General features: G+C 44.4%; 4 non-coding genes across 4 annotated transcripts; all 4 read right to left on the reverse strand.

The window, feature by feature from the left end:
* Window positions 1-1,048: 1,048 nt before the first annotated feature.
* trnae-cuc (transfer RNA glutamic acid (anticodon CUC)) lies at window positions 1,049-1,120 on the reverse strand. The gene has a single exon. It is a non-coding gene; the product is annotated as a tRNA-Glu (tRNA).
* Window positions 1,121-3,000: 1,880 nt separating this feature from the next.
* trnae-cuc (transfer RNA glutamic acid (anticodon CUC)) lies at window positions 3,001-3,072 on the reverse strand. Its single transcript has one exon. It is a non-coding gene; the product is annotated as a tRNA-Glu (tRNA).
* Window positions 3,073-6,584: 3,512 nt separating this feature from the next.
* Window positions 6,585-6,656, reverse strand: trnae-cuc (transfer RNA glutamic acid (anticodon CUC)). Its single transcript has one exon. It is a non-coding gene; the product is annotated as a tRNA-Glu (tRNA).
* A 1,856-nt stretch (window positions 6,657-8,512) lies between these two features.
* trnae-cuc (transfer RNA glutamic acid (anticodon CUC)) lies at window positions 8,513-8,584 on the reverse strand. The gene has a single exon. It is a non-coding gene; the product is annotated as a tRNA-Glu (tRNA).
* Window positions 8,585-13,600: the final 5,016 nt, after the last annotated feature.

The following is a 13,600-nucleotide window of genomic DNA, read 5'->3' on the forward strand; positions in this document are numbered from 1 at the left end:
TATATTTCAGTAAACCGTCCCTTCGGATGATTCTTGTATTGCCAAATTATTATCACATTGTTACAGTCACACACCAAAAGCAACAGGCCACTACAAAACCCTGCGCCCACACTGGCCACATTTATGGAAAGTGGCCCACAAGCTTGTGGCCAGTTAAAGCTGGCCAGTTCCCATATGGTCTAGCAGTTAGGATTCCTGGTTTTCTTGTACGCAGCCAGGGGTTGACTCCAGTTTTTCCTCTAGATAAAGGTTGCCGTGTGTGTTTTCAAATGGATGACACGAGTATTTTCACTTGGACAAGAGCTTAATTACCAGTTTGAGGAATCAATTCTGCAATCACAGGAATCTGCCCAAATACACTGAACCCCCGGGTTGAGTGAAAAAACAGATTCCCTGAATGCATACAACACTATATAATTCAGAAAACCGTCCTTTTGCATAATTCTTGTTTTGCCAAATTATTATCACATTGTTACAGTAACAGAACTAAAGCAACAGGCCACTACAAGGTCCTGCGCCCACGCTGACCACATGTATGGAAAGTGCGCCAGAAGCCCATGGCCAGTTTAAAGTGTCCAAATCCCATATGGTCTAGCGGTTAGGATTCCTGGTTTTCACCCAGGCGGCCCGGGTTCAACTCCCGGTATGGGAATGCATGCTCCTTTTTGCTTCCCTCCTCAAAAATCCAGCAAATCTTCCTGCACCAGAAGTGACTTTTTGGCCAGCAGTAGAGCTACAGAACCCTGATATGTCGAGGTTCTGATCCAGCAAATCTTCCTGCACCAGAAGTGACTTTTTGGCCAGCAGTAGAGCTACAGAACCCTGATATGTCGAGGTTCTGACTAGCCCTTAGCCCCTTCGATAGCTCAGCTGGTAGAGCGGAGGACTGTAGGTTGGAGTGTTGGCCATCCTTAGGTCGCTGGTTCAACTCCGGCTCGAAGGAGGTGTTTTTTTCATGTTCCCACCAATGTTTTGGCTTGGAGCTGGCTTTCTCACAGCTGTCAGCAGAGCTTGAATTCGCAGTCCACAATTGGAAGGCAAACGAGCTTTCCCTGACCGGGAATCGAACCCGGGCCGCGGCGGTGAGAGCGCCGAATCCTAACCACTAGACCACCAGGGATGGATGGTGGGCTGGAGGGCTCGTGGGCTGGTGGGCAGGAGGGCTGGAGGGCTCGTGGGCTGGTGGGCTGGTGGGCTGGAGGGCTGGTAGTCTGTTCTCCTGATAACAAGGTGAGAATGAGCAGACATCAATGCTTGCCACCGTCACATCGAAAACCAACAAGTCTGTAACAATCGGGGGTCTTTACTAATGGTGGGCCAGTGGCGCAATGGATAACGCGTCTGACTACGGATCAGAAGATTCTAGGTTCGACTCCTGGCTGGCTCGCTCTGTGCTTGTTTTTCTCCGGCTTATTTTGTTGTTGTGTTTTTTTTCTCCAAAGTCCAAAAGAAAAGGCAACTCTCTAGGCATTCTTCTATTTTTTCCAAAAAAAGGCACATTCTGCACACCCATTCCGATGTCTAGGGGAGACACGGACATGCTTTGGTATTGCCATTCGTCTCACAAAATGCAGGCTGGTGGGCCAGTTGATTCTAGAAAGAACAATTTCATCGCTACTCTGTAACCGCTTTACTACTTTGAAGGGTGCAATGCCATGTGGTTTTGATGTCACAGGCTTGCCATTTTGAAGCCTTATCACTAATTGCCACCTGGACATTGAGAATAATTTGTAATCTGCATTAAACTGAACGAGCGAATAATCAGCAATTTTGCGGATTAAAAATTGGTCTCACTTTCATTATTAACCTCACAACATGTCAGTTTTGTACCTTGACAGACCGACGATAGGCAGTTTTTCCTCTAGATAACGGTTGCCATGTGTGTTTTCAGATGCATGACACAAGTATTTTCACCTGGACAAGACCTTAATTACCAGTTCGAGGTATAAATTCAGCAATCACAGGATTCTGGCCAAAAAACTGAACCATGTGTGAGTCAACAAACATGTCCCTTGAATGCATGCAACACTATATATTTCAGTAAACCGTCCCTTCGGATGATTCTTGTATTGCCAAATTATTATCACATTGTTACAGTCACACACCAAAAGCAACAGGCCACTACAAAACCCTGCGCCCACACTGGCCACATTTATGGAAAGTGGCCCACAAGCTTGTGGCCAGTTAAAGCTGGCCAGTTCCCATATGGTCTAGCAGTTAGGATTCCTGGTTTTCTCGTACGCAGCCAGGGGTTGACTCCAGTTTTTCCTCTAGATAAAGGTTGCCGTGTGTGTTTTCAAATGGATGACACGAGTATTTTCACTTGGACAAGAGCTTAATTACCAGTTTGAGGAATCAATTCTGCAATCACAGGAATCTGCCCAAATACACTGAACCCCCGGGTTGAGTGAAAAAACAGATTCCCTGAATGCATACAACACTATATAATTCAGAAAACCGTCCTTTTGGATAATTCTTGTTTTGCCAAATTATTATCACATTGTTACAGTCACAGAACTAAAGCAACAGGCCACTACAAGGTCCTGCGCCCACGCTGACCACATGTATGGAAAGTGCGACAGAAGCCCATGGCCAGTTTAAAGTGTCCAGATCCCATATGGTCTAGCGGTTAGGATTCCTGGTTTTCACCCAGGCGGCCCGGGTTCAACTCCCGGTATGGGAATGCATGCTCCTTTTTGCTTCCCTCCTCAAAAATCCAGCAAATCTTCCTGCACCAGAAGTGACTTATTGGCCAGCAGTAGAGCTACAGAACCCTGATATGTCGAGGTTCTGACTAGCCCTTAGCCCCTTCGATAGCTCAGCTGGTAGAGCGGAGGACTGTAGGTTGGAGTGTTGGCCATCCTTAGGTCGCTGGTTCAACTCCGGCTCTAATGAGGTGTTTTTTTCATGTTCCCACCAATGTTTTGGCTTGGAGCTGGCTTTCTCACAGCTGTCAGCAGAGCTTGAATTCGCAGTCCACAATTGGAAGGCAAAAGAGCTTTCCCTGACCGGGAATCGAACCCGGGCCGCGGCGGTGAGAGCGCCGAATCCTAACCACTAGACCACCAGGGAGGGATGGTGGGCTGGAGGGCTCGTGGGCTGCTGGGCTGGTGGGCTGGTGGGCTGGAGGGCTGGAGGGCTGGTAGTCTGTTCTCCTGATAACAAGGTGAGAATGAGCAGACATCAATGCTTGCCACCGTCACATCGAAAACCAACAAGTCTGTAACAATCGGGGGTCTTTACTTTTGGTGGGCCAGTGGCGCAATGGATAACGCGTCTGACTACGGATCAGAAGATTCTAGGTTCGACTCCTGGCTGGCTCGCTCTGTGCTTGTTTTTCTCCGGCTTATTTTGTTGTTGTGTTTTTTTTCTCCAAAGTCCAAAACAAAAGGCAACTCTCTATGCATTCTTCTATTTTTTCCAAAAAAAGGCACATTCTGCACACCCATTCCGATGTCTAGGGGAGACACGGACATGCTTTGGTATTGCCATTCGTCTCACAAAATGCAGGCTGGTGGGCCAGTTGATTCTAGAATGAACAATTTCATTGCTACTCTGTAACCGCTTTACTACTTTGAAGGGTGCAATGCCATGTGGTTTTGATGTCACAGGCTTGCCATTTTGAAGCCTTATCACTAATTGCCACCTGGACATTGAGAATAATTTGTAATCTGCATTAAACTGAACGAGCGAATAATCAGCATATTAAAAATTAGTCTCACTTTCATTATTAACCTCACAACATGTCAGTTTTGTACCTTGACAGACCGGCGATAGGCAGTTTTTCCTCTAGATAACGGTTGCCATGTGTGTTTTCAGATGCATGACACAAGTATTTTCACCTGGACAAGACCTTAATTACCAGTTCGAGGTATAAATTCAGCAATCACAGGATTCTGGCCAAAAAACTGAACCTTGTGTGAGTCAACAAACATGTCCCTTGAATGCATGCAACACTATATATTTCAGTAAACCGTCCCTTCGGATGATTCTTGTATTGCCAAATTATTATCACATTGTTACAGTCACACACCAAAAGCAACAGGCCACTACAAAACCCTGCGCCCACACTGGCCACATTTATGGAAAGTGGCCCACAAGCTTGTGGCCAGTTAAAGCTGGCCAGTTCCCATATGGTCTAGCAGTTAGGATTCCTGGTTTTCTCGTACGCAGCCAGGGGTTGACTCCAGTTTTTCCTCTAGATAAAGGTTGCCGTGTGTGTTTTCAAATGGATGACACGAGTATTTTCACTTGGACAAGAGCTTAATTACCAGTTTGAGGAATCAATTCTGCAATCACAGGAATCTGCCCAAATACACTGAACCCCCCGGTTGAGTGAAAAAACAGATTCCCTGAATGCATACAACACTATATAATTCAGAAAACCGTCCTTTTGGATAATTCTTGTTTTGCCAAATTATTATCACATTGTTACAGTCACAGAACTAAAGCAACAGGCCACTACAAGGTCCTGCGCCCACGCTGACCACATGTATGGAAAGTGCGCCAGAAGCCCATGGCCAGTTTAAAGTGTCCAGATCCCATATGGTCTAGCGGTTAGGATTCCTGGTTTTCACCCAGGCGGCCCGGGTTCAACTCCCGGTATGGGAATGCATGCTCCTTTTTGCTTCCCTCCTCAAAAATCCAGCAAATCTTCCTGCACTAGAAGTGACTTTTTGGCCAGCAGTAGAGCTACAGAACCCTGATATGTCGAGGTTCTGACTAGCCCTTAGCCCCTTCGATAGCTCAGCTGGTAGAGCGGAGGACTGTAGGTTGGAGTGTTGGCCATCCTTAGGTCGCTGGTTCAACTCCAGCTCGAATGAGGTGTTTTTTTCATGTTCCCACCAATGTTTTGGCTTGGAGCTGGCTTTCTCACAGCTGTCAGCAGAGCTTGAATTCGCAGTCCACAATTGGAAGGCAAAAGAGCTTTCCCTGACCGGAAATCGAACCCGGGCCGCGGCGGTGAGAGCGCCGAATCCTAACCACTAGACCACCAGGGAGGGATGGAGGGCTCGTGGGCTGCTGGGCTGGTGGGCTGGAGGGTTGGAGGGCTGGTAGTCTGTTCTCCTGATAACAAGGTGAGAATGAGCAGACATCAATGCTTGCCACCGTCACATCGAAAACCAACAAGTCTGTAACAATCGGGGGTCTTTACTTTTGGTGGGCCAGTGGCGCAATGGATATTCTAGAATGAACAATTTCATTGCTACTCTGTAACCGCTTTACTACTTTGAAGGGTGCAATGCCATGTGGTTTTGATGTCACAGGCTTGCCATTTTGAAGCCTTATCACTAATTGCCACCTGGACATTGAGAATAATTTGTAATCTGCATTAAACTGAACGAGCGAATAATCAGCATATTAAAAATTGGTCTCACTTTCATTATTAACCTCACAACATGTCAGTTTTGTACCTTGACAGACCGACGATAGGCAGTTTTTCCTCTAGATAACGGTTGCCATGTGTGTTTTCAGATGCATGACACAAGTATTTTCACCTGGACAAGACCTTAATTACCAGTTCGAGGTATAAATTCAGCAATCACAGGATTCTGGCCAAAAAACTGAACCATGTGTGAGTCAACAAACATGTCCCTTGAATGCATGCAACACTATATATTTCAGTAAACCGTCCCTTCGGATGATTCTTGTATTGCCAAATTATTATCACATTGTTACAGTCACACACCAAAAGCAACAGGCCACTACAAAACCCTGCGCCCACACTGGCCACATTTATGGAAAGTGGCCCACAAGCTTGTGGCCAGTTAAAGCTGGCCAGTTCCCATATGGTCTAGCAGTTAGGATTCCTGGTTTTCTCGTACGCAGCCAGGGGTTGACTCCAGTTTTTCCTCTAGATAAAGGTTGCCGTGTGTGTTTTCAAATGGATGACACGAGTATTTTCACTTGGACAAGAGCTTAATTACCAGTTTGAGGAATCAATTCTGCAATCACAGGAATCTGCCCAAATACACTGAACCCCCGGGTTGAGTGAAAAAACAGATTCCCTGAATGCATACAACACTATATAATTCAGAAAACCGTCCTTTTGGATAATTCTTGTTTTGCCAAATTATTATCACATTGTTACAGTCACAGAACTAAAGCAACAGGCCACTACAAGGTCCTGCGCCCACGCTGACCACATGTATGGAAAGTGCGCCAGAAGCCCATGGCCAGTTTAAAGTGTCCAGATCCCATATGGTCTAGCGGTTAGGATTCCTGGTTTTCACCCAGGCGGCCCGGGTTCAACTCCCGGTATGGGAATGCATGCTCCTTTTTGCTTCCCTCCTCAAAAATCCAGCAAATCTTCCTGCACCAGAAGTGACTTTTTGGCCAGCAGTAGAGCTACAGAACCCTGATATGTCGAGGTTCTGACTAGCCCTTAGCCCCTTCGATAGCTCAGCTGGTAGAGCGGAGGACTGTAGGTTGGAGTGTTGGCCATCCTTAGGTCGCTGGTTCAACTCCGGCTCGAAGGAGGTGTTTTTTTCATGTTCCCACCAATGTTTTGGCTTGGAGCTGGCATTCTCACAGCTGTCAGCAGAGCTTGAATTCGCAGTCCACAATTGGAAGGCAAAAGAGCTTTCCCTGACCGGGAATCGAACCCGGGCCGCGGCGGTGAGAGCGCCGAATCCTAACCACTAGACCACCAGGGAGGGATGGTGGGCTGGAGGGCTCGTGGGCTGCTGGGCTGGTGGGCTGGAGGGCTGGAGGGCTGGTAGTCTGTTCTCCTGATAACAAGGTGAGAATGAGCAGACATCAATGCTTGCCACCGTCACATCGAAAACCAACAAGTCTGTAACAATCGGGGGTCTTTACTTTTGGTGGGCCAGTGGCGCAATGGATAACGCGTCTGACTACGGATCAGAAGATTCTAGGTTCGACTCCTGGCTGGCTCGCTCTGTGCTTGTTTTTCTCCGGCTTATTTTGTTGTTGTGTTTTTTTTCTCCAAAGTCCAAAAGAAAAGGCAACTCTCTAGGCATTCTTCTATTTTTTCCAAAAAAAGGCACATTCTGCACACCCATTCCGATGTCTAGGGGAGACACGGACATGCTTTGGTATTGCCATTCGTCTCACAAAATGCAGGCTGGTGGGCCAGTTGATTCTAGAAAGAACAATTTCATCGCTACTCTGTAACCGCTTTACTACTTTGAAGGGTGCAATGCCATGTGGTTTTGATGTCACAGGCTTGCCATTTTGAAGCCTTATCACTAATTGCCACCTGGACATTGAGAATAATTTGTAATCTGCATTAAACTGAACGAGCGAATAATCAGCAATTTTGCGGATTAAAAATTGGTCTCACTTTCATTATTAACCTCACAACATGTCAGTTTTGTACCTTGACAGACCGACGATAGGCAGTTTTTCCTCTAGATAACGGTTGCCATGTGTGTTTTCAGATGCATGACACAAGTATTTTCACCTGGACAAGACCTTAATTACCAGTTCGAGGTATAAATTCAGCAATCACAGGATTCTGGCCAAAAACCTGAACCATGTGTGAGTCAACAAACATGTCCCATGAATGCATGCAACACTATATATTTCAGTAAACCGTCCCTTCGGATGATTCTTGTATTGCCAAATTATTATCACATTGTTACAGTCACACACCAAAAGCAACAGGCCACTACAAAACCCTGCGCCCACACTGGCCACATTTATGGAAAGTGGCCCACAAGCTTGTGGCCAGTTAAAGCTGGCCAGTTCCCATATGGTCTAGCAGTTAGGATTCCTGGTTTTCTCGTACGCAGCCAGGGGTTGACTCCAGTTTTTCCTCTAGATAAAGGTTGCCGTGTGTGTTTTCAAATGGATGACACGAGTATTTTCACTTGGACAAGAGCTTAATTACCAGTTTGAGGAATCAATTCTGCAATCACAGGAATCTGCCCAAATACACTGAACCCCCGGGTTGAGTGAAAAAACAGATTCCCTGAAAGCATACAACACTATATAATTCAGAAAACCGTCCTTTTGGATAATTCTTGTTTTGCCAAATTATTATCACATTGTTACAGTCACAGAACTAAAGCAACAGGCCACTACAAGGTCCTGCGCCCACGCTGACCACATGTATGGAAAGTGCGCCAGAAGCCCATGGCCAGTTTAAAGTGTCCAGATCCCATATGGTCTAGCGGTTAGGATTCCTGGTTTTCACCCAGGCGGCCCGGGTTCAACTCCCGGTATGGGAATGCATGCTCCTTTTTGCTTCCCTCCTCAAAAATCCAGCAAATCTTCCTGCACCAGAAGTGACTTTTTGGCCAGCAGTAGAGCTACAGAACCCTGATATGTCGAGGTTCTGACTAGCCCTTAGCCCCTTCGATAGCTCAGCTGGTAGAGCGGAGGACTGTAGGTTGGAGTGTTGGCCATCCTTAGGTCGCTGGTTCAACTCCGGCTCGAAGGAGGTGTTTTTTTCATGTTCCCACCAATGTTTTGGCTTGGAGCTGGCATTCTCACAGCTGTCAGCAGAGCTTGAATTCGCAGTCCACAATTGGAAGGCAAAAGAGCTTTCCCTGACCGGGAATCGAACCCGGGCCGCGGCGGTGAGAGCGCCGAATCCTAACCACTAGACCACCAGGGAGGGATGGTGGGCTGGAGGGCTCGTGGGCTGCTGGGCTGGTGGGCTGGAGGGCTGGAGGGCTGGAGGGCTGGTAGTCTGTTCTCCTGATAACAAGGTGAGAATGAGCAGACATCAATGCTTGCCACCGTCACATCGAAAACCAACAAGTCTGTAACAATCGGGGGTCTTTACTTTTGGTGGGCCAGTGGCGCAATGGATAACGCATCTGACTACGGATCAGAAGATTCTAGGTTCGACTCCTGGCTGGCTCGCTCTGTGCTTGTTTTTCTCCGGCTTATTTTGTTGTTGTGTTTTTTTCTCCAAAGTCCAAAAGAAAAGGCAACTCTCTAGGCATTCTTCTATTTTTTCCAAAAAAAGGCACATTCTGCACACCCATTCCGATGTCTAGGGGAGACACGGACATGCTTTGGTATTGCCATCTGCTCACAAAATGCAGGCTGGTGGGCCAGTTGATTCTATGAATGAACAATTTCATCGCTACTCTGTAACCGCTTTACTACTTTGAAGGGTGCAATGCCATGTGGTTTTGATGTCACAGGCTTGCCATTTTGAAGCCTTATCACTAATTGCCACCTGGACATTGAGAATAATTTGTAATCTGCATTAAACTGAACGAGCGAATAATCAGCAATTTTGCGGATTAAAAATTGGTCTCACTTTCATTATTAACCTCACAACATGTCAGTTTTGTACCTTGACAGACCGACGATAGGCAGTTTTTCCTCTAGATAACGGTTGCCATGTGTGTTTTCAGATGCATGACACAAGTATTTTCACCTGGACAAGACCTTAATTACCAGTTCGAGGTATAAATTCAGCAATCACAGGATTCTGGCCAAAAAACTGAACCATGTGTGAGTCAACAAACATGTCCCTTGAATGCATGCAACACTATATATTTCAGTAAACCGTCCCTTCGGATGATTCTTGTATTGCCAAATTATTATCACATTGTTACAGTCACACACCAAAAGCAACAGGCCACTACAAAACCCTGCGCCCACACTGGCCACATTTATGGAAAGTGGCCCACAAGCTTGTGGCCAGTTAAAGCTGGCCAGTTCCCATATGGTCTAGCAGTTAGGATTCCTGGTTTTCTCGTACGCAGCCAGGGGTTGACTCCAGTTTTTCCTCTAGATAAAGGTTGCCGTGTGTGTTTTCAAATGGATGACACGAGTATTTTCACTTGGACAAGAGCTTAATTACCAGTTTGAGGAATCAATTCTGCAATCACAGGAATCTGCCCAAATACACTGAACCCCCGGGTTGAGTGAAAAAACAGATTCCCTGAATGCATACAACACTATATAATTCAGAAAACCGTCCTTTTGGATAATTCTTGTTTTGCCAAATTATTATCACATTGTTACAGTCACAGAACTAAAGCAACAGGCCACTACAAGGTCCTGCGCCCACGCTGACCACATGTATGGAAAGTGCGCCAGAAGCCCATGGCCAGTTTAAAGTGTCCAAATCCCATATGGTCTAGCGGTTAGGATTCCTGGTTTTCACCCAGGCGGCCCGGGTTCAACTCCCGGTATGGGAATGCATGCTCCTTTTTGCTTCCCTCCTCAAAAATCCAGCAAATCTTCCTGCACCAGAAGTGACTTTTTGGCCAGCAGTAGAGCTACAGAACCCTGATATGTCGAGGTTCTGATCCAGCAAATCTTCCTGCACCAGAAGTGACTTTTTGGCCAGCAGTAGAGCTACAGAACCCTGATATGTCGAGGTTCTGACTAGCCCTTAGCCCCTTCGATGGCGGTACCTGACAACCACAAGTCTGTAAAATTAATCCAATAGTATGCCGACTTCTATCTTTTAAAAACCAATCACGTTATGACCTCTATCTTTTGAAAACCAATCACGTTACGATCTCTATCTTTTGAAAACCAATCACGTTACGACTTCTATCTTTTAAAAACCAATCACGTTACGACTTCTATCTTTTATAAATCAATCACGTTGCGATCTCTATTTTTCCGCGTCCAATGAAATGGCAAGGTCTATTTCTCATACACCAATCACGCACGTCCTCGCCAATTGCATGTAATCTCCGCTCAGGTAACGTTAAATTATTTACATTCCGCTCATGTATGTTATTTATATCTTGATATGAATGAAATGGTTTAGGATTTTTGTTCTTTAGGAATAGCAAGATTGGCCATGTAAATTAGCCTATGATTACCGCTTGATACTACGTAACGTCAACTGTCACTGATGTGTAAATACTATTACGACCGGAGCTAACGTAACTGTAAATATGTAGAATTTAACCGATTAACAAGTTTTCTCAATGAAAAAAAAATGCTTTTTATTTAATTGTAATAAGGTTCCACAGCTTTTTCCAAATGCGGCATTTGAACACACAAAATAAATTTGGAAAATGTTAATGTTTTGTTTAACTTTTACACGTATGTTATATGTTTGTACATATGTTATGACCAGTCAAAAGAAGTGAATGGATAAGTTTATACATTCAGGTTCATGCCCTTATCACATGGACACAGTTGAAAGACCACAATATGTTTAATCTGAGTATTTGTTTTAGTCAAATTAATCCATAATGCTATATATTTATTTATTTATTTATACTCATAAACGTGTTGTATGAGCCTAGGTCATTGAGACATACAGCCATAATAGAAAGATCTATCACAACTTGTTAAGACTCTATGTAATTGTTCTTATACTTTTATTCTTGTTATAATCTTATTATATGTATTTTTTTATATTTGTACAAACATACACACATACATACAAACATATATATATATATATATATATATATATATATATATATATATATATATATATATATATATATATATATATATATATAAATGTTATATAATTGTTTTGACATTATATATATGACTGAATTGTGCAATTGAAATGTTTCCTCTTGGCATGAATATAGCCCCTGCTGCTGACATGGCATTAAATAATAAATAAATAAATCACAACATGTTATATGTAAGATAATATGTGTATTATAATGAACTTATAATCTGCTATAATATGGCGGTCGTTCTGGACCAGGAACACAACTAGCTATCATGAAATGAACACAACAGGAGGGTAAATGCTACAGGCTACAATGGCAGTTAGTGTAACGTGTTATGTAGTGTTTCAGGCAACGACATGGCTTCAGCTAAGTCTCACAAAGGCATGAGTAATGCTGAATGGCTTGCGCGTCTGGAGAGTTTTGCCCAAACAGGAGTTTGGCCATCTACACAGGGGAATAGACCTTCTCCCCGACAAAAAAGATGGCATGAGATGTATCAGAAGGTAAGTTATGCAGCTAGATTCATGGGCAAACTAACAAACTTTTTTGACAATACATTGTGGTATTTTTATTTATGTGTATGGTTAAGTAATTACATGTAAATACAATGTTATATTGATATAATTATGATGACTTATTGCTGTTTTGAGATCCAGTGTCAGAGGTATAATTCATGTTCACAGATAGAAAAGTGCCCTCTGCAAATGAGGGGACAGACCACTCTTCTGAAGGAAGCTCAGACATGTATTTGTGGCTTTCACAAGGTAACTTCAATTAGCCTGGTTCAAGTTGCATAAATAGATAGATGTGTTTGCAACATCAATGTGTCTTTATATCTAAAATCACATTAGGAAGACTGTTTTGTACTTTATGCATGTGTCACAGGTTCATCCACCAGTCACAGGGGAAGCATCACAGAGCACCCCGGCCCAAAGCACACCCTCTGTCAGCGATGTGTCATGTCCTGCAAAGAGACCTAAACTGACATTGTCAATGGTAAGCAGACCACACTATTGCATGCATCACTGCAGATACTGAAACATCTCAACCTTTAACTATAGTGTTAGGGTTTTGTTATCACTAACCATGACAAATCTTTTTAGTTTGAAAAGTCAAGGTTTGGAGGCTCACATGTGGCAGCAGCAAAACCTAATTTGAGCACCCAGAGGAAAACCTCTCAGGTTAATATTAAAAGACATCAAGACTTTTATAATGTCATCATGACTTTATCACTATGTAATTTTAATGTATTAAAAACATGGCAATCCCCTTAATAAATTATTCATAATGTTTGACTCCACAGATGTTAGAGCACTCCAGTTCAGCTACAGTTTCATGTCCACCCTCTGATCCTCATCCTCCTCCATCCCCCAAACCTCATCAGCCCGTCATCCAGTCCTCCTCTTCCTTCTTCCTTCCTCCACCTCAGAGTTCACAACGCATCAAAAAAACAGCAACGCCATCAACTGTTTCTGAGAATACTGTTGTGAGGAGCCCAGTAAGATCTCATTCAAAATATATACATGTCTTCATCATTTAATGCTCTCTTAGCTTTTATTTAAACCAGTGTTTTTTATAATATCAGCAGGTCTCATCTCAGCCAGAAGATCTCCCCCTTCTGTGGCCACAGACAATGCCACAGCAAGACCAGAAGTGGGTGTCAGAAGCACTTTTTAGGGTTGGTGCAAAGGGAAAGCTGGAGCTGCGTGAAAACCTACAGTTGTGGTATCACCCCCCACCACCAGCCCTGTTGTACCACCAAGCTCCAACACCTGATAGGTTTTTTTCACAGCGTCTCTTGCTCTGGATGCCATATAAGCTGTGGAAGGTGCGGCTCCAGTGTACTAACCCTGCCTGTGCCAGGCAACAGCTGTGTGGTGGTGGACTGCACAGGAGGGTACGACAGGTGTTAGACATTGACAGATACTACAACCTGGTGACAGAGACCCTGATCTGCACCAGGTGTAGAACCAGCTATCTGTCCTGGAGTCAAGCTGTGCTGCAGCAGTTGGACCTGGCCCATCGATCTGAATTCAGGGTCATCCTCACACGCAAGTAATTATTTTGCAGTCATTTTCACTTATGTGCTACCCTTTCTGATAAATATTTCCTACAATAATTAGATACCTTATAATAAGATACTTAAATGAATGCTTTTTTCCAAGGTATGCCTGTGACATTCGGGTTCTTCGCTTGCTGCGTGAGAGGGGCATGGGGAATGGCCCAGTGAG

The sequence above is a fragment of the Carassius gibelio genome, chromosome A11 (assembly GCF_023724105.1).
Source record: "Carassius gibelio isolate Cgi1373 ecotype wild population from Czech Republic chromosome A11, carGib1.2-hapl.c, whole genome shotgun sequence".
NCBI classification, from domain to species: domain Eukaryota; kingdom Metazoa; phylum Chordata; class Actinopteri; order Cypriniformes; family Cyprinidae; genus Carassius; species Carassius gibelio.